General features: G+C 36.7%; 1 long non-coding RNA gene and 1 pseudogene across 1 annotated transcript in view; both read left to right on the forward strand.

Moving 5' to 3' along the window:
- The first annotated feature begins 1,491 nt into the window (after window positions 1–1,491).
- The window catches only part of LOC106504735 (uncharacterized), a 37,857-nt gene continuing 18,529 nt past the window's right edge, over window positions 1,492–20,819 (forward strand). The window contains exons 1-2 of the long non-coding RNA XR_002346827.2: window positions 1,492–1,578; window positions 18,266–18,426. This is a non-coding gene — a long non-coding RNA (uncharacterized LOC106504735). The remainder of the gene's footprint in view (window positions 1,579–18,265; window positions 18,427–20,819) is intronic.
- On the forward strand, window positions 13,121–14,270 carry LOC146400991 (26S proteasome non-ATPase regulatory subunit 4 pseudogene; annotated as a pseudogene).

Genomic DNA, 20,819 nt, shown 5'->3' on the forward strand with positions numbered 1-20,819 from the left:
TATTAGTTTTTGGTAATGTTTGCTTAATGCAAATTTACATTTTTATTGTTTGCCTTTAAACTTTGGTTACATGAGTTAAAAATACAGATTAACTTAACACATTGCATTTTACCTTTATATTTATTGATGTGAAAAAAAATCAAGGGAATTTAGGAAATAAATTGCCATTTTACAAGTTTTGAGGAGGTTTCTTTTGAACTCAGTACTCTTGGTTTGACCGTATGACTGTATTTATGATTCACAGAATAAGTCACAGAGCCTGCTAATGGAGAAGTCTTGATTCATCAGTAAATGTCTGAAATGCACACTGTCTTTTTATTAAAGAGCATTTTAATTTGAAGTGAAGGTTTTGATGGGATGCTTTAGAGCTTTCCTAATACCAACCTTCAGAAATTACAATCTTTGCCCATATTTTCTGTTAATAGTTTGCTTTTATTACCAGTGGCTGTATGGTATAGTTACCCTAATAAATGTTATTATATGACTCCATGTAATTTTTTTTTTGTCTTTTGCCCTTTTAGGGCTGCACCAGCAGCATATGGAGGTTCCCAGGATAGGGATCTAATCGGAGCTGTAGTCACTGGCTTACACCACAGCCACAGCAATGCCAGCTTCCTAGGATGGAGCTTCCTAGGTTAGGGGTCAAATCGGAGCTGTAGCCTCTGGCCTACACCACAGCCACAGCCAAGTCAGATCCGAGCCACGTCTGCGACCTACACCACAGCTCATGGCAACACCAGATCCTTAACCCACTGAGCAAGGCCAGGGATCAAACCTGCAACCTCATGGTTCCTAGTTGGATTTGTTTCTGCTGCTCCATGACGGGAACTCCTACTCCATGTAATATTTTATTATCCAGTTTTATCACCATAATTCAGTTAATGGAACTGTGTACTCTTCTCAATGAGTCATGTTTCCTTCATATATTTATTAATACTCTTTAAAAGTTAACAATCACTACCATTCATGCCTCTGATTAATTGTCTGAAGGTCTTTCGATGGTGAATTGAAATCTGTTTGAAGATTTATCTAAAAATAAGTTGAATATTATTTTTCAGCTTACATAAGGCACTGCAATTACAAATGAATAAAATATTACACAAAAGTATATTAGTGATATATTGACATACATGACTTATAACGACATAAAGTAGGGAAACATAAGGGGCTACTGCTGCTATGGCTACTAGCTACCATTTACTGAGCACTTAGTAAGTGCTACAACTAGCTAAATACTTTTTTTAAAGTATTATTTAGTTTTCACAAGATTTTACATATATAATGATTAAAATGAGGATTTTTTCCCCCAGATTATGCAAGGCTTAAGTATTTGATGCAGGTCATATAGCTAGTGAGTGGGTAGAGAGTATGAATTCAAATAAAATTCTAAATTTATTTCAGCAGGGAATATAAATTTTGGAACAGCTCTTTATAATTCCAGGGACAGTGGTGTTCCCCAGAACAATCTAAAAATATTGCCTTATGTGTTCCAGACTTAACAATACTTTAGAAGTATGAATACTTACTCATGAGACAAATACAGAGAAATCAGAATGCAGATTTCATCAATATACAATGGTAAGTATAAATACCAAAAAGAATTAACCACTTAAAGTTCTTCAATCACTAGATTCCATTGACTTTTGGAGATTCTATCTAGAATTCCTCCTATGTGATTTATGCACTCAGAAAGTCTGGCTGCACTTCCTCATTTGTGTTTTGCATGCTAATACTCAATTCTATTTCACTAGAAAACAATAAATAATAAAGAGAAAGGCAGAAGTTGAAAATTGAAAACTGGAAAGCTGAAACCAAAAAGCTGTAGACTAAGCTGTACTTAAGACTGTGATCATAATAGTGGATGTAGGACTGTGGCAGGGAAGGAAGCATAATGATAGATTTTAAATGAACAATAGGAAGCCAGAAGTGGGATTAAAGTATGGATGAGTTCAAAATGATAGTTTTAAAATGAGGAATAAGGGAACCTATTTAGAGTATGACTGCAAGAAAACACAGGGAAAGAGAAATTGTTTTGGAATTTGAAAGAAGAGATTATAGGAGTGGGAAAGGGGTTAGATACACTTCCAGAAGTTTGGGAGGACGGATAAGATTTACTAGGCTCTACAGGCAAAGAAGAAGAGCTGTTTTGGTGGTATGATGTTGTACCTCGTTACTCAAAGTATGGTCTGTGGACCTGAAACATCAGCCCTACCTGGAAACTGATTAGTAATACAGAAGCTCAAGCCATACTCCAGACCACATGAATTAGACTCTGCATTTAACAGTATCCCCATGTGAACTGTCTGCACATTAATAAATGAAAAGCACTGGAGTTTCTGTCGTGGCTTAGCAGAAACAAATCTGACTAGTATCCATGAGGACGCAGGTTCAATCCCTGGGCTTGCTCAGTGGGTTAAGGATCTGGTGTTGCCATAGCTGTGGTGGATGTCACAGATGCGGCTCGGATCCTGCATTGCTGTGGCTGTGGTGTAGGCTGGCAGCTACAAATCTGATTCCATTCCTTGCCTGGGAGGCTCCATATGCTGCAGGTGCAGCCCTAAGAAGACAAAAAGAAAAAAAAAAAAAAGGAAGCACTTATGGAGTAAAATCTTCTACCCCCTATTTTGAGATGTTTGTTTTGCTTGGCTTTGAATCTTTAAAATAGATTAAAAGTAATGATTTCACAGAATTTGAAGATTATTAATGAAAATACATACTAATGTTTAGGCATGTGATAGGTGCTCAGTACATATTAATATATATATTCCCTTTTATTGAAAGTTTCTCTCCTGGTAATTTCTTGCCTTTTTTTTTTTTTTTTTTTTTTTTGGCGGGGCGTGGGGGTAGGGAAAGCACATACCTATGGCATGAAGTTCCCAGGCCAGGGACTAAACCTGAGCCACAGCAGTGACAACACCAAATCTTTACCTGCTAGGCCACCAGGGAACTCCCCTCCTGATAAGTTTCTTTCACAGTTAGAACAGAAATGAGAAATAAAAGGAAGACATTTTAAATTTCAGCAGAGGAAGTTTAGGTTATTAAGCTCTGTTCTTGAGCTGAAAATAACTAGAAAAAGTAGACTAACACAAGAAACATATGTGAGAAAGCATTGGAAGAGCTAAAAAACAAAAACAACCCCAAACTGAAGGCAATGAGGAACTATGGAAATAAAAATCTGTGAGAAGAAAGCGTAAAGGTAAGTTTGGTGAGGTAGTCAATTTTTCCCTAAGGGTATATGCAGATTCTAGAAGAGGAAACAGCGAGTATGAAAAACTAAACAAAGAAATCAACAAATTCAATAGACTAAAAGGCCAAAAAATTGACATTCAGAGTTTGCCAATTGGAGCAGAGTACTGATAAATTTACAGATTTTGGTAGGTATCCCCAAAAGTTCAGTCCTAGGAGTAAGGGCAAAGCAAAGCAAAAATATATACTTTCACTAAAGTCTAGCTTATAATCATCTCAATTCCAGAACAAGATTAAGGTGGTCACTTTATAATAAATTACTGAGTTATCCATGTAGTTCCATGCATTTTTATATGTGTATCACATTTCATTAAAAATACCAAAAATGAAAAAAAGAAGTGAAGGAACAAAATTGATGCCAAGACTCTCTGCCAATTTTTGTAAAGAAATTACAATAAAAATGAGACAATTAATAGGAGTAAAATAAATAAGGATTGGAAAGAAAGACATGAAGTTTTTATTTATATATTTTATGATTTTTCTACATATAAACCACCCAAAAAATATGGAAAAATTACCAGAGATACATTTAATAAATTTGCTGAAAAACAAAATAAAATCATAGTTTAGATCTTTCATATTTAATTGACTGTCAGTGTGTACCTAGGTAACAACTTTATAATGCATTAATAGGCATTGAAATATATATTAAATGAATACACAGACCATATTATAGACAAAAGCAAAGGACTCTTCCTAATTTCTAAAATAAGAGGGCACACATTTAGTTCCTAAATGGTCATATAATTTTTTTTTTGCCTTTTAGGGTTGCACCTGAGGCACATGGATGTCCCCAGGCTAGGGGTTAAACTGGAGCTGTGGCCACAGGCCTACACCACAGCCACAGCAAACTGGGATCCTAGCCACTTCTATAACCTACACCGTGGTTCACGGCAATGCAGGATCCTCAACCCACTGAGCGAGGTCACGGATAGAACTCACATCCTCATGGATACTAGTCAGGTTCTTAATGCACTGAGCCACAATAGGAACTCCTAAAATTTTTTTAATAAGTTGTTATGACCCAACACTGAATTTTATTATTTGAGATTAAAATACAGTTCATCAAGGACTATTGTCATTCTAATTCCCATTCACTGGAATCTTGATAACTTTGGATTTTTAAATTTTTAATTGGATTATAATTAACATAATATTATATTAGTTTCAGGTTTTTCAACAATGATTTGATATTTTTATATATTATGAAATGATCACCAACAAATCTAGTTATCAGCTATCACCATACAAAATTATTACAATGTCATTGACCATATTCTCTATGCTGTATATTACATTGCCATGACTTACTTTATAGCTGAAAGTTTATACCTCTTACCCCCTCCTTTACTTATTTCATTTGTCCCCCATCTCTTTCTCTCTGGCAACTACCAGTTTGCTCTCTGTATCTATGAGTTTGTTTTGTTAATTTTTTTTGTTTGTTTTTTAGATTCCAGATATAACAGAAATCATATGGTATTATAGCATTAGTAAACTCAAAATGCATTAAAGACTTAAGTGGAAGACCTGCAACCATAAAACTCCTGAAAGGTAGAATATATAGGCAGTAATCTTTTTTACATTGGTCTTAGCAATATTTTTTTCATGACTCCTCAGGCAACGGGAACAAAAGCAAAAATAAACAAATGAGACTACATCAAATTAAAAAGCCTTTGCACAGATTGAATAGGAAAAGATATTTGCAAACCATATATCTGAGAATAGATTAATATCCAAGGAACTTATATAACTCCATAACAAGAAACAAACAACTGGATTAAAAAATGGACAGAGCGCATTTCCCATCATGGTGCAGTGGAAATGAATCTGACTAGGAACCACAAGGTTGTGGGTTCCATCCCTGGCCTTGCTCAGTGGGTTAAGGATCTGGCGTTGCCATGAGCTATGGTGTAGGTTGCAGATGCGGCTCAGATCTGGCATTGCTGTAGCTCTGGTGTAGGCTGGCAGCAACAGCTCCGATTAGACCCCTAATCTGGGAACCTCCATATGTCACGGGTGTGGCCTTAAAACAATAAAAGACAAAAAAAAAAAGGCAGAGGACCCTAAAAGACATATTTTCCCAAAAGACCTATAGATGGCCAGCAGGCACATGAAAAGATGCTCAACATCATTAATCATCAGCGAAATGCAAATCAAAACCTAAGGAGATACGACCCCATACTTGTCAGAATGGCTAATATCAAAATGACAAGGAACAAGTGATGGCAAGGATGTGAAGAAAAGAGAACACTGATGCACTTTTGGAGGGGATATAAATTGGTATAAGCCACTATGAAAAGCAGTATGAGCTTTCTCAAAAAAACTAAAAATAGAACTGCCATATGACCCAGCAATTCCACTTCATCCTAAGAAAACAAAACACTCATTTAAAAAGATGTATGTACCCCTAAGTTCACTGCAGCACTGTTTACAATAGCAAAGATATGGAAACAACCTCCATGTCTATCAAAAGATGAATGTATAAAGAAGATGTAGTACATATACACACAAGGGAAAAGGAATGAAATGTTGCCATTTGGAGCAACATGGATGGGCCTCGAGGGTATTTTGCTATATGAAATAAGGCAGAGGAATCTTGCTAATTTTGATATGGCTATCATAACCTGGGATCCTAGTTGAGGTCTTACATGCTCGTAACTTACATGCTTGTCTGTCAGGGGGAACAGGTTTCGTGAGAAGCAGTAGTGGAGTACAGTGGATTCACAGTATACTCTCCTTTGTGCAATATTTTCATTTAGGGTGATGAACCACTTATGAAATTACTTTTTCTTCTATCCAAATTATTTTTATCTTGCAATATTATTCCCATAATAGCTGGCCATCTTTATGGGTATTGGTTGTATTCTTTTAGCTTTTCTGTACCAGATCAAATTTGCAGATAACTCAATTACCTGAATGCAAACTCAAGTTGACTAGTTATTTCTGCTGAGTAAAGAATCATCATTTATCCCCTAAAATAACCACTCAGTTCTGAAGCTAACTGGAGTCCTCTCTGTCCTTATACCGTTACACAGAGCTACAACTCATTATAGAAGCAGAGGCAAAGAAGATCCAAAATAGTAAATCAGGAGACTCTACGTTCCTGTACAGAAAAATATTTGTCTCATTTTGTAGTTCTTGTCAAATTTGAAGAGTTGTGTTCACAAAAGAAAGAGGTTCCTGCTACTGTCTTGTATCCAGGGATCTCAGGTCACTAATTTTCATTATAATAACATATCTGAAGGTGACCTCTTTTAGTCCATCCTCACTGACTTCAACACATTCCGAGCACAGAGGGCTGATAGTATAACAAATGATACAGTCTCTCCTGTTGTGAATTAATAATTGGACTCCTTACTTCTGCCAGTTATCTGCAAAAAAAGCAAACTGACTTTGAAACCTGGGGAAGAACAAGCCCAATGATTTAATTCTTCTTATTAATGATATAATAACATGCGCTTGTATTAGACAGTTCCATCTATATCTCCACGCTTCATTTGTTCACTTTAGGCATATCTGCTGAATCAAGCCAAGTGCTTTGTTTTGTGAAAGGCGGTGATGGAATTTTCAGGTGTGGCATGAAAAAAAAGCGTAGAACCAGGAGCTTATGTCGAAGAATAAGCTCTAATTTGGGTTGTTTATTTGGTCTAAAGGGATATAGTGAAGAGCTGGAATTTTCAGGTGTGGCATGAAAAAAAAAAAAAAGCATAGAACCAGGAGCTTATGTCGAAGAATAAACTCTAATTTGGGTTGTTTATTTGGTCTAAAGGGATATAGTGAAGAGTTTAAGAGCCTACTTAAAGGAAAACTGTTCAGAGCTTATATGCCTAACAAGCTCTCAAAACTAACATAACATGTATAAGAGAAAAAGTTTTGTCTCCTCAGTATCTTACTACACTCTTTAAGTGGAATTCTCACTAATGTAAAAACCTGAATTCTCATTTTTATTTATACATCCCATTGATGTTTAGCCACTAGGGGCCGACATCCAGAAATTACCACTATAATGATTTTGCATTTATTATTTTAAAAACAAAGAATTATTCCATATATATTAGAGAGCAAAGAAAAGAAAATATAAAGAATTCACCCCAAATCTTTTAGATTCAAGAAGACTACATTTTGATATGTTCCCATTCTCTGTGTGTTACAGATAAGGAAAGAGTCACTGCTCTAGAAAAGCAGAACTGACTTTTCTAGGCCCTGCTCTAGGAAAGCAGAACTGACAGAAGTCAGGGTCAATTTAAAAGGAATTGTTGTATTATGTGGCAATACAGCTTAGGCTTATAATGAGTGAAAAACTCATGATAACATTATTTCCTTTTGAGATTTTATTCAGAAGCATCTTTGGGAAACAACTTATGCATCAACAACTAGTCTCCTGCCCTTTTGGCACTAGTTGCACTGTTGCTCCACTTGATAATATGACTTTTCAATTCTCAAAATGCTAATCACAATGCATATCTTCATTAGCTTAAATACAATGTTAAGAGGTTTATTTTGTTGTCCAAGAAGGATGTATGGTTGTGGATTAAGTTTTTAACCATGTTTTTTGCCATCCTAAGTGATGAGTAAATAGCTTACCTTTATTCATTTGTTTACTCATTAAAATACTGAGTGTCTAATATGTGCTAGACTCTGTTACACTTGCTAAGGCTACAGAAGTAAACATAGCAGATTTCTCAAGATTTTTAACTCCTCAAAAATGTATAAAACATATTCTGGTTTTTAATGTTCAAGTAAAAGTGAAACTGGCCTGGGTTTATTCCCTTGTATCCAAATACATCTTAAATGTTTTTAACTCCTTATCATTCAAAAAGGAAATGGGTCTCTTTACATTAATGTGTGAACTCTCAAACAATGTACTCAGGTATGCTTTTAGGAAAAAATTTTTTGGAAGTTATGTACTTGGTTATCATTTCTGTTTCAAGTTTTCTGACTTCATTCTTCTTCAGAAATAGCTATAAACGAGTCACATCTTTTTGTTATTTCACAGGTACCATCTTCTGTTTGATAGCTTTCACATGTTATGTACTTTTTTTTGGCCATATCCACCACATGTAGAAATTCTCAGGCAGGGATTCGACCTGTGCCACAGCAACGACCCAAGCAGCTGCAGTGAGCATGTCAGATCCTTAACCCACTGCACCACAAAATAATTCCCTCTTGTGTACTTTTTAACTTTTTCTATCTTCTCTTTGATAGCTTTCATATATTATGTACTTTTAAACTTTTTTTCCTACATTCTTGGATACTTTATCAGCTTTTTGCTTCTGTTTTATGAATTATTAATTCTGCTCTTTTCTATATCCATATGGATTTTAACTTTTCTCATTACAATTATACATTTTCTCTATGAAACAGATTGTTTTAATCTCATTCTTTTTTTACTTCCTGACATTTCTTCATAGAAAACATTTTTTAAAATTTGCTAGTTTCCAAAAATTTAGTTTGTACCAAAGAAATCCTGAGGAAAAAAACAAAGCAGGAGGCATAAATGTCCCAGGCTCCAGATATATTACAAAGTGACAGCAATCAAGACAGTGTGGCACTGGTATAAAAACAGACATATGGATCATTGGAACAGAATAGAGAACTTGGAAATAAACCCAGACACCTACAGTCAATTAATCTTCAACAAAGGAGGCAAGAATATAAAATGGGAAAAAGATAGTCTTTTCAGAAAGTGATACTGGCAAAACTGGACAGCAGCATGTAAATCAATGAAATTAGAGCACACTCTCACACCATGCACAAAGATACACTCAAATGGTTTAAAGGCTTAAACATAAGAGAAGACACCATGAAACTCCTAGGAGAGAACATAGGCAAAACATTCTCTAACATCAACCTCACAAATGTCTTTTTTAGGTCAGTCTCCCAAGGCAATAGAAATAAAAATAAATCCATGGGACCTAATCAAACTTACACAGCAAAGGAAACCATAAACAAATGAAAAGACAACCTATAGAATGGCAGAAAATATTTGCAAATGATGCAACCAGTAAGGGAATAATCTCCAAAATCTACAAACAATTCATATATCTCAACAACAAAAAAATAAATAACCCAATTGAAAAATAGGCAGAAGGCCTAAAAAATATTTCTCCAAAGAAGAGACACAGTTGGCCAGCAGGCACATGAAAAAACTCCCAACATCACTTGTTATTAGAGAAATGAGAATCAAAATTAGAATGAGCTACCATGTTACTGGTCACAATGGCTATCATAAATAGTCTACAAATAAATGCTGGAGGGTGTGTGGAGAAAAGGGAACCCTCCTACACTGTTGGTAGGAATGTAAATTGGTACAGTCACTATGGAAAATAGTATGGCAGTTCCTCAAAAAATGAAATATAGAGCAATCATATCATCTAGCACCCCACTCCTGGACATATATCTAGACAAAAATTTCATTCAAAAAAAAAAAAATACATGCATCTCTATGTTCATTGCAGCACTATTCACAATAGTCAAGACCTGGAAACAACCAAAATGTCCATTGACAGATGAATGGATTAAGAAGATGAAGACGTGGTACATATGCACAATGGAATACTACTCAGCCATAAAAAGAACAAAATGCCATTTGCAGAAACATGGATGCAACTAGAGATTCTCATACTAAGTGAAGTCAGAAAGAGAAAGACCATGTGATATAACTTATACGTGAAATCTAAAATATGGCACAAATGAACCTATTTACAGAAGAGGAACAGACTCAGATACATAGAGAACAGACTTGTGGTTGCCAAGGGCAAGGAGGAAGAAGTGGGATGGACTGGGAGTTTGGGGTTAGTAGATGCAAACCATACATTTAGAATGGATAAGCAATGAAGTCCTACTGTATAGCACAGAGAATTAAAATCAATCTCTTGTGATAGAATATGATGGAAGATAATACGACAAAAAGAATGTATATATATGTATGACTGAGTCACTTTGCTGTACGGCAGGAACTGACGCAACATTGTAAATCAACTATACTTTAACAAAAAATAAATAAATTATTTTTGTTTCTGTGGTAGATCATTTAAGAAATCTACATTGCTTCAAGAGTGTTATTTGACATTCTCTTGTTCTATAAAGTTCTATATCTTGTTCTATAAAGTTTTTTTAAGTCTAAATATTTTGGTAGTTTGCTCATATTTAGACCTGGTATTTTTCAGTGGAATCATGAATTATCTTAGAACATTCCTACTCTCTTTCAACTGAAAAAATGTCAAATTCCTTTTTCTGATCTGTAATTGGATGAAAGGATGGACCAGAGCCTATAATTACCCTTAGGCAGAAAAATCCTTTGGTGTTATTTCAAGTTGATAATCTGTAAATACTTCTTTCATACTTATTTAATAAGAAGAGCACTGGTGCCTACAAATAGGTTTTATAAATCAAAACCTTAATGCTAATAAGAACTATAATAACCATTGGATTACACGTTTCATGCTATGACTAGAATTCTCTGTAGAGCCCTAACTGCACTAGTACTTCCTTCTTATTGTTTTAAAGCCTCTTATAGACCAGCACAACTTGCAATGGTGTGACTGGCCTTTTGCTTTTCCACCTCTGATTGACAGCTGCTGAGTGTTAACAGTATGCCACCTGGAGAGACTTCAGATACTCTACTGCCTGCTCTGTAAAATCAGACAGAGGAAATATGTGAAAAGCCAGTACAACGCAGAACTTTGTCTTTTTAGGGCCACACCCCCACAGCATATGGAGGTTCCCAGGCTAGGGGTCAAATTGGAGCCGTAGCTGCTGGCCTACAACACAGCCTTAGCAATGCCAGATCTGAGCCACATCTGTGACCCACACCACAGCTCATAGCAATGTCAGATCCTTAACCCACTGAGCAAGGCCAGGGATTGAACCTGGGTCTTCATGGATACTAGTCAGATTCATTTCCTCTGAGCCACAACAGGAACTCCACATCTTGCATTTTAATTCAGATATTAAAGACTTTTAGTCTTTGGATATAGTAATTAAGGATGCATTCAATAAGACCAGAAAGTTTTATATGACGTACATTGAGATACAGCTGAAGGTGCAATATATGTATTAGAGATTAATAACCCTTCAAAGAAAATAAGGACTGGCAGCCATAGAAAACAACCTGAGAGGCAAGTCAGCCAGAGCTTTGCAAACCCAGACCAACCACATCAAAAAATTCATTAGGGTAAATTGTTTAAACCTCTAATTATAAGACAGATTGAGAGACTAGAAAAAAGTAAGACTCCCACTCTGTGTTATCTGCAAAAGACATATTTTACCTATAAAAACAGACACTTTAAAAGTCAAAAGTTGGAAAAAGATACACCATTGTAAACACTATTCATTAAAGATGATGAAGTGGACATATTAACATCAAGAAGAATAGGCCATAGGACACAGAGTGATACCAGAGATAAAGGAGGACATTTCATAATGATGAAAAGGCCAGTTCGTTAGAAAGATACAGCAGCTATCACAGTAGACTAAAAATATGAAACCAAAACTAACAGACATAAAGGGAGAACTATGCAAACTCACAAACAGGTGGAGATTTCAACTCTCTTCCCTCAGTAATTGATACAATAAGTAAATAAATTATGAGTAAGGAAATAGAAGATTTAATCTACATTAGCAATCAATTTGATCTAAAATTCTAGAATATTATTCTATAATACATGAAACAGTTATGAAGAGGTGCATTTTAAGAGGTGGGATCTCTTTGAAAAAGGATCAAATTCTTGAACTCAACACACTAGATATGCTTGTGAATAAACTTATAGCATAAATCCTTAATGCCTCTTCTCTGAAATATGGAACGTGATAATTGAGCATGAGCTTACTTTTTGAGTAATACTCCATTATTAGTTTATTAATTAAATATGTATGTGATTTTTAAAAATACACATTGTTTTTGGCTTCTTCATGGAATGTTGACTAATACAGACAATAGGCTGGGCAATATATTAATCTCAGTAAATTTCAAAAGCTTGAAACCTTAGAGAGCATGTTCCCATAACCCTAATGTTATTAAATAAAAAATCAGTAACAAAAAGATTTCTGGGAAAGCACCTGTGGCTTTTTTACTTGACCTTTCCCACTCATTCTCAAGCTCACTAGCAGCCTTAAAGATAACAGCCTACATTCCCAGTTCAGGAGTGATCAGAGCAGACTTTATTATCAAAGAACAGTGTCTTGTTTCCTTCTATCTTAGGGCTACCTGAAGGAATGATACAAGACATCTGTCTTTGTTTCTCCCAACTCAGAATTGTCTTAAGGGAGAAACGTGTCTTCAGAGAAGGCTTCCTAGAAAACACTGTAAGGCAAATGAACAACTCACTGCCTCTGCTGCAGAGGGAAAAGATTACAGTTGAGGCAAACAATAGGCATGGACAGGAGGAAAAGCTGGGAAGGGAATTTCTTTTGGAAATTAGGGCACTGAAGAGAACTTGCAACATACAAGGAATTTAGAGAGCCACACACATGCCCACAAGTTCAGAAAAGATCCAAGAAGACCCTCAGCTTTTACCTCTGGCTGATCTTTAAGCTCAGCACATGTAAGAACCAAAGGCTAAGGCAGAGTTGTAAATAGCCTGGCTAAGCATTGAAGGAGTGCCACAACATAGAGCCAATTTGCCATCTGCAGACAATGGGAGAATCATTTAGCTTTTTTCCCCTTTTCTTTTTGTTCTTCTTTTTTTTTTGGGGGGGGGGTGCAGAGGTAATCTAAGCATTCAAGGAAATATCTGTCAAAACACTAGCTCATTGCAAGATTAAGGAACAGAGACTTTGGACGCCACATATGATAAAAAATTAACTACAAAAAATAGTTTAAAAATAATTTTTAAAAGTCAACTAAACAACCTAGTACAACCCACAAGGAACAATGCAAACATTGTTTCCTGAGGAGGGAGTAAGTTGCCAAGATGGTGTTGGAAAGCACTATGGTTTGGCTCAGCAGGATGCTGTCAACATAGTCTGTCACTCTAAGACCCACAGTCACCCTGAGAACAACGTGGACCTCATCACACTGGCCAATGAAGTGCTGACCACACTCACTCCTCACACCAGCCTCATCCTGTCTAAGCTCCACACTGTCCAACTCAAAGGCAAGATTACTGCACTGGCATCTATGTTGCCCATCTGGCCCTGAAGCATCAGTGGGGCAAGAATCAGAAGACTCGAATCACTGCCTTTGTGAGAAGCCCTATAGAGGACAATGAGAAGGATCTGGTGAAAGTGGCTAAATGCCTCAAGAAGGAGAAAGTAAATGTTGACATTATTAATTTTGGGGAAGAGGAGGTGAACACAGAAGAGGTGCCTGTCTTCATAAACACAATGAATGGTAAAGATGGAACAGGCTCTCATCTGGTGACAGTGCCCTCTGGGCCCAGCTTGGCTGATGCCCTCATTGGTTCTCTGATTCTGGCTGGGGGAAGGTGGTGCCATACTGCATCTTGGTGCCAGTGACTTTGAATTTGGAGTGGATCCCAGTGCTTATCCTGACCTGGGCCTGGCCCTGTGTGTTTCTTTGGAAGAGCAGTGGTGGTGGCAGCAGGAGGTGGTGTGGTGGGCAGCTGCCACCTCTGCTGCTGAGACCAGGATTGCTACAACTGGGACTGAAGGTGAAAGAGACTAGGACCATGCCCTGCTAAAGATGACCATCAGCCAGCAGGAGTCTGGTCACACTGGGGTCTCTGACCTCAGAAGTGTGACTGAAGAAGAACAAATTGACCTAAGAAGTATGACTGAAGAAGAACAAATTGCTTATGCCATGCAGATGTCCCTGCAGGGCACAGTTTGGCCAGGCAGAATCAGCTCACATGGAGGCCAGTTCAGCCATGGACACATCTGAGCCCGTCAAGAAGCAAGATGATTATGATGTGATGTAGGACCCCAAGTTCCTTCAGGATGTCCTTGAGAAACTTCCAGGCACAGATCCCCAAAATGAAGCCAATCGAAATGCCATGGGCTCCCTGGTCTCATGGGCCACCAAGGAAGGCAAGAAGGACAAAAAGGAAGAGGACAAGAAGTGAGACTGGAGGGAAAGGGGAGCTGAGCCTGTTCATGGGGCCTCATAGGGTGAGGTGGGATATAGGGTTAGCTGTGTTATCTATAACCATTGTACCTAAATAAAGCTTGGCAACTTTTTTTTTTTTTTTTAAGAAAGAAAGAAAGAAAATATACCCTGAGAAGGGCGAAGAATTTGACACCCAGATTTACCACATCACAACATCCAAATGATCAGTTTTCAACAACACAAAATTTTGAAGCATGCAAAGAAACAAGGTGTATCTCATCCATAGGAAAAATTAACGGAAACTGTCCTTGACGAAGCACAAAATTTGAATTACTAAAATATATTTTAAATCAACTGTCTTTTTTTTTCTTTCTGTGGGAAGGTTTATTTGTGCCATATATTAGATTCCAGATGTAAGTGCTATTATATGGTATTTGTCTTTTTCTGACTTACTTCACTTAATGTGAAAGTCTCTAGTTCCATCCATGTTGCTGCAAATGGCATTATTTTGTTCTTTTTTATGGGTGAGTAGTATTCCGTAAATCAACTGTCTTAAATATGTTCAAAGAGCCAAAAGAAGCCATGGACAGAAATAAATGAAACCAAGATAATGGTTCAAAAAAAAAAAAGAATTAAAATAAAGAGAAAGAAATTATAAAAGTAAGCCAAACAGAAATGCTGGAAGTTAAAAGTACAATAACTGAAATAAAAAATTCACTAGTGTTTCAATAACAGATTGTAGAGACAAAGGAAAAACAAAGTCAATAAACTTGAAGATAGGTCATTTGAAATTATTCAGTCTGACGAACAGGAAGAAAAGAAATTCACAGAGCCTAAGAGAACTGTGGAACATTAAGTTTATCAGCATACACATAATGGGAGAGCCAGAGAAGAGGAGACAGAGACAGGGGCAGAAAGAATATTTAAAGAAATAATGGCCGAAAAGTCCCCAAATTTGATAAAAGAAATGGATCTACACCTCCAAGTAGTTCAGCAGACTCAAAGAGAGATAAATGAAAAGAGATCTACCCACATGGAGGGAAATTATAATGAAACTGTCGTAAGACAGAGACAGAGTCTTAAAAGCAGTAAGAAAAGTAACTCATCATTCTTAATAAGATCATCATCCTTAATAAGATAAATAGATAATAGATTTTTAAAAATTAGAACCAACAAAGCCAAAATTTGGCTCTCTGAAAAGATTGACAAAAATGACAAACTTTTAGCTAGAGTGATTAAAAAAGTAAGGGAGAAGACTCAAATTACTAAAATCAGAAATGAAAAGTACGAACAGTGCTACTGACTTTATAGAAATAAAAAGGATTGGAGTTCCCGTCGTGGCGCAGTGGTTAACGAATCCGACTAGGAACCATGAAGTTGTGGGTTCGGTCTCTGCCCTTGCTTAGTGGGTTAAGGATCCGGTGTTGCCGTGAGCTGTGGTGTAGGTTGCAGACGCAGCTCGGATCCCACATTGCTGTGGATCTGGCCTAGGCTGGTGGCTACAGCTCCGATTCGACCCCTAGCCTGGGAGCCTCCATATGCCACGGGAGCGACCCAAGAAATAGCAAAAAGACAAAAAAGAAAAAAAAAAGAAATAAAAAGGTCATAAGAAAATACCATGAACAATTGTATGCCAACAAATCAGATAGCTTGGTGAAATGGACAAGTTTCTATACACACATGAACTATCAAAACCAATGCAATAAGTAATGGAAATACAAATACAGTAACAAATAATGAGATTGAATTAGTAATCAAAAAACTTTCCAACAAAGAAAACCAAGGACCAGGTAACTTCACTAGGATATTCTACCAATTATTTAAGGAAATAATAACCCTACTCAGACTATTATTTCTTTTCTTTTTTTTTTTTTTTTTTTTTTTTTTTTTTTTTTTTTTTTGGCCACCCTATGGTATATGGAGTTCTTAAGCCAGGGACTGAATCCAAACCAGAGCTGCAACCTGTGCCACCAGTGTGTCAATGCTGGATCATTAACCCACTGTGTCGGGCTGGTGATTGAACACATGTCTCTGCCACTGCAGAGACACCGTTGATCCCACTGCCCCACAGCAGGAACTCCAAACTATTCTAAAAAATAGAAGAAGAGAGAATATTTTCTAACTCATACTATGAGTTCAACATCACTCTGATACTAAAGCCAAATAAAGATACCACAAGGAAGAAAACTATAGTTTTCTTATGAATATGAACAAAAATTCTCAACAAAGTACTAGCAAACTGTATTCAACAGCATATTAAAAGGGTTATGCAATGTAAACAAGAATATTAAAAGGGTTATGCAATGTAAACAAGCACAATTTTTCTCAGGAATTCAAGGGTGGTTTAACATTTAAACAAAAAACAATACTAATGGAATACTAATGGAATGAAGAAAAAATGATCATCTCAATGAAAAAAAAGGTATTTGACAAAATCCAACAATTCTTTCATCATAAAAACATTTAGGAGGGAGTTTCCATTGTGGCTCAGACATAATGAATCCAACTAGTATCCATGAGGATGAAGGTTTGATCCCTGGCCTTGCTCAGTGGGTTTTAAGGATCCAGTGTAGCCATGAACTGTGGTGTTGGTCCCAGATGTGGCCAGGATCTGGCATTGCTGTGGCTATGGTGTAGTCTGGCAGCTTACAGCTCCAATTTGACCCCTAGCCTGGGAACTTCCATATGCTATGGGTGTGGCCCTAAAAAGACAAAGACAGACAGAGAGTGGGACAGGGAGGGAGAGAGAGAGAGAAAGAAGGAAGAAAAATCTGAATAGCTCTGTAACTTTTTTTAACATTCAAGTATCCATTACCAAAACCTTCCCACAAACAAACACCAGCCTATGTGGTTTCATTGCTAAAATCTATAAATCATTTAAGAAAGAAATAATACCTAATGCAAACTTTTTTAGAAAACACAGGTGGAGATAACACATTCCTACTTGTTTTATGCAGAAGGCATAATTCTAAGGTGACAGAGATTTGCAAGAATAATTATAGACCAACTTAGCCTCTTGTAAAATGAAGAGCCTGTACATTTCACATCAATTTGCATTTGATAGATGTTTTAAGGACAAGAATGTTATAAATCACTCTCCTATAATAAGAAATACTTTTCATCAAATATCTCAGAAATGATTAATATCTGGACTAGGTATTCCTAATAGACTGGATGTGGAAACATTTAGAGGAGAAATACAAGTTTCTGTCTGTTAGCCATAAATAACTAACATGTAGAGAAGCAAGAATTCTAGGGATAGTTGAGTTGTTTTAACACCACCCACAAGCAGAGAACTTAAGAGTTTCAATACACACCATAACTTAACATAGTAATAGGATTCCAAGAGCATTAATGTCTTAACAACTTAATAGGTGCTCCTTCACTCAGCAGATGCTAAAGAACAAGGTGTGTCTTGGCAAACATTCCCAATATGGAGTTCTCATACATTTTAAATTTAGATAAGGCTGAGATAAGTATAAAAGCCAAAGAGACCCAGTATATCATAACATTAAGTCTTATTAATGGAGTCCTAAAATGGGAAAATAAATGCATTTATTTAATAAAGCAACTGTTATTGTCTAGTTGATGACTGTTATTCTTGATGAATACTTTTAAGACTCTCTTAAAAGAATTCCTACATCAAGACAAACCTATTGTCAGCACTCTTTCCCGGAGAAGTCATAAAAATTTATTTTTTCTCAATGACATCTTATTGATTCTTATTACATACCTGAGTATACTTGATGAGTAAAGAGGGAGTTAAATTAATGCTTATAATTCTTACAAAGATTGCTACTATTTCTTCATTGAATCAGCACTTAGCTAAATCCTACTTATTTATTAAACAGCTCCCTTCAGGGTATACACTCTAGATTTATTACTTTTATTTATGAAATATATTTGTAAAACCTTTCCATTGTCTCCGCTTTCTTCATCCTTAACATAATGTCATGGTGAATACTGTTTTGCTAAATTAATTAGGAACTATTTCACTGCTTTGTGATACAGTTTATCTTCAAATGTGGCCGAAGCAAGACTTCTCTTTGGAATGTCCTTATTAAGTTGCTTCTGGATAGAAAAATAAATACCCATATTAATGTTTGTCAAGTTGAAGTCCTTGAAGCCATTGGCCAAGAGAATAAGGCAAGTCACAGACCCAAGACATTCTGGTAAGTTCATTTAAAAGTCTATTTAAAAAACATAACCTAGCACATTGCCCAAATAGGGATAATAGGAGTCAAGTCTTTGTAGCCAATAGATGAAGGTGAAGTCTGCTTTGATGTTAACTATTTAAAAATATTTATGCTTGCCTCTTGTTAACATATACAGAAATCATTATCCAATATGCCAACCTGCTCTTACCAAACGCCTTATTGCCATATAATTTATTTAAGCAAGTTAAATTGCAGCGCAAAAAGGCAGCTCATTTATAAACTCACTTAAAATGCTTTGATTTTTATTCAACCTGTGTTCATGTCCTTGTTCTTGTTTTCTGCACGTATGAGGCATATCTCATCTTCCCCATACTTACAATATTTTCTGTGTAGCTATGCATATTAGTGATTGCTAACACATGCAAATATGTGTGAACAAAAACACAACGTTCTATCAATTGTCATCTCTACCTATCCCTATTTTTTTTTCTAGTTTTACTCCTATTTCAAGTCAAACCAGAGATATTTTACTTGCATATTCTGGCAATTAGTCAGGCAAGTCTATTCTCCTGTACCATCCCTCTGTACCATCCCTTTCCTCAGCTAGTTGCTTGTTGCACCCTTCCAAAAACAACCCTCCATCATGTTGTCTTCTGCAACTTCTCTGAAAGCTTCTTTATTCTCACTTTAATTCTTTACCTCAGGACTCACCTGCTCCTTTTCCATTCAGCCTTTAGAAAACTGAAAAATAAAATTTGTTCTTGAGAAAGATCTAGTTTAGGAGTCAGTAAACCAGGGGCTGTGTTTCAAATCCAGTCCATAGCCTGTTTTTGCATACCCCATGAACTAAAGAATAGTTTATACACATTTATGGCCACACCTGCAGCAGGGACTTAATCCAAGCCACAGCTCTGACCTATACCTCAGCTGCAGCAACACTGGATCCTTAAACTCACTGCCCCAGGCCAAAGATCAACAATTAGATGAGACTGAAACAAAGATTATTGCACAATGCATAATTAACTTGGTAGCAAAATTATTTATACCTTTGCTAAACAATGGATTTTAAAAATCAGTGTTACTTCTGGTTAGGCAGAGTTGCATTAATACTCAATATATGCTATAGTATTGCATTTCAAACACTTTTATATACACATACATTCTTAGAAGAAAATGAGAACAATTCTCTAAGATAATTTATCATCTTGCTTTTAAATGAAGAAAAGAAATAAGTTCTGCTGCTGAGATGTTTTCCACATGCTCTACCCATGTCAGGATAAATAATTGTTTGATCAAAATAGCAGCTGCTGATGTGCCCCTGGCTGAGGAGTTGATTAATGGAGTCTCATTAGTAGTTACAACCCTAGAACGATCCAGCAGCCTTTGGACATCCTCGCCCTGATCATCTACCTCCTTCCCTGTCTTCATTTTGGGAGCTACCGCTGTGTCTCCTCCAGGCATCTACAGACCACTGAGAAGACAGAGGTTAAGAGCAGTAATTCCCTGTTTCTTCTCTCCCAGACCAAAGGAACAACAACCTTCAAACAAAATGCTCTAATTATCTCTGCATAGCTATATTCCAAATTTCTATTTCCGCCCTTGGTGTAAATACTGCTCCTACTATATTTGAGGAGGGGAAGGAGTTATTTACCATCCTTTTCTGAGCCCACCTATGCTGCTGTAGCTTCTCACACCAGTTAGGTCTCCCTAGGCCTCTGATCACTGCCCTTGTGCACCAGTTCCCATGGAGCAGCAGCTTAGTGCTGCCTTTGTTTCAGTGGAGAGCACGTAAGGAAGATAACACCATCCTTGACTATCTGCTGCCTTGATTCCCCACAATACCCCTAAGCCAGAATGTGGCTGTGACCCAAGGTTACAGGCATAACTAGAAAGAGTGGGTAACAGGACATGGCAGGAGAATCCACTTAAAAAAAAAAAAACTGGATATTAAAAATGACTGTTGCCACAGTCCAAAGAAAAGGTTAATCCCAGCATGCCATCTGTGGACACAGGCCAGTTCATAGACTTGCTCCACCATTCCAGAAGAGATCTCCCTTTTTCAGATATTCAGAGAGTAAATTTTCTATCACTTTAGGAAAAAAACTACCATCACCCACACAAATGTTATCTTCTTGGAGCTATCAGACACCCTGTTAATAAAGACAAACTAAGTTTATGCTAACTCATTATAGTAAGGGAGACAGAGTCTTAGCAGTATCTCAGAAGAGGGACATTTAGAAGGTCTGAGGTCTAGGCAGACCTTTCAAGGCAGGGAAATGATTAGGACTGGGCATTGTTTGTGATACAACAATTTAGGATTGCTGGATGCAGGGCAGAAAGGGTTCTGAAGTGATAAGGAAACCGTTGTTTGATAAACGATCTCCTTACTCAGGTGAGAGAATGTTATC

The sequence above is a fragment of the Sus scrofa genome, chromosome 8 (genome assembly GCF_054392235.1).
Source record: "Sus scrofa isolate SSC_HxYL_T2T_F1_AM1 chromosome 8, Sscrofa_HxYL_maternal_Yorkshire_Landrace_v2.0, whole genome shotgun sequence".
Classification (NCBI taxonomy): Eukaryota; Metazoa; Chordata; class Mammalia; order Artiodactyla; family Suidae; genus Sus; species Sus scrofa.